The following is a 1,360-nucleotide window of genomic DNA, read 5'->3' on the forward strand; positions in this document are numbered from 1 at the left end:
CTTGTCATAGTACTCATTCTGTGGTGCACAATAGAAGATTGTTCTCAGAGACTGAAGTCTCAAGATTTAAGAGCTAATGGAAACTTCTGAACATGTAATCAGGGTGTTCAATCTTTCCTGATAACTTGCACAAAAATGTTTTAAGTGTTGTTAAAATTTGCATGTATGATGTCATGGTTACCACAGAAACAAAAGCATCTGTTCTGGACATAGTGTATTTGGGCAAGTATATTTGTTTTAATCCCCTTCCCTCCTGGTTTCCTTAAAAAACCCAGACCAACCAGGAGGACGACTTAAGTCTCATTCATACCCTCTGATGGAGGCTATCCTCCCTAGGAACTAAAAGGAATAGAATGAAAGTAATGTCTCTGACTTTTTTCAGAGAAGGTCCTGAAGGAACAGCTGACCCTTCCAATGGACCACATTTTGGTTTCACTCAAGTCTTCTAACCACACACTTTTAAGCCCTAATATAGCCAAGGGATTTTGAGCTTTTTTTTTTTTTTTTTTTGGGGGGGGGGGGCTTTTCTGGGTTTTTTGGTTTTTTTTTTGTGGGGGGGGGTTGTTTTTTTTTTGTTTGTTTGTTTGTTTGTTTTGTTTTTGGTTTTTTTTGGTAAGTGGGGAGGAGCGAATTCACTTCCACATGATAGCAAATTTGTATCCTGTTGATTTTTCCTGTACCTTATTTTGATTTAGAAAAATTAAGCCAATATTTTATTTTCTCCATTAGGAAAACATCCAAAACTTCCTTCATAAGGCATTCATAGAATACCCACCCTGCTGGTGCTCAGGGCTGTGCTGATAGACTGATGCAAGCAGAGAACCAGATTGATTAAATCTCCAGCTGTAGGAGTCAGTCTTTCCTGTTGCTTAGCTTGACAAGATGTGATTCCATTAGTAACAGTGGATACTTAGGCATTGTTTCTCCTAAGATAACAGCTTCCTCAACATGAAGTACAATACAACTAGCAGTGGTTGGTTGCTAGTGGTTAAGTAAACTGGTTTAAGTTCCCATGTTTTACATACTTGAAATCAGACTTCTAAACTACTGCATTTACTGACAGAGGTCATCATGGTCCACCACTAGTCCTGCACTCCACTGGGATCTGCAGTGCTCAGCACACATCACAACCAGATTACCCAGTGCTTGACTCAGACTTGAAAACATAGACTGAGGTAGAATACTCTGGTTCTCGAGGGAGCACCTATATGGCCCTGATGTTAAAGCACACAATCAAACCATCAGATTCATGTAAGCACACATTCTCACATGGCTGTTGGTATTCAGTTTATCAGCACCTTCTCTAGCTATGACTTAATTTCATTGCTCCCATATGTCTGTGCCTGGTTCTAAACATTAG

The sequence above is a fragment of the Vidua chalybeata genome, chromosome Z (genome assembly GCF_026979565.1).
Source record: "Vidua chalybeata isolate OUT-0048 chromosome Z, bVidCha1 merged haplotype, whole genome shotgun sequence".
In the NCBI taxonomy this organism is placed as follows: domain Eukaryota; kingdom Metazoa; phylum Chordata; class Aves; order Passeriformes; family Viduidae; genus Vidua; species Vidua chalybeata.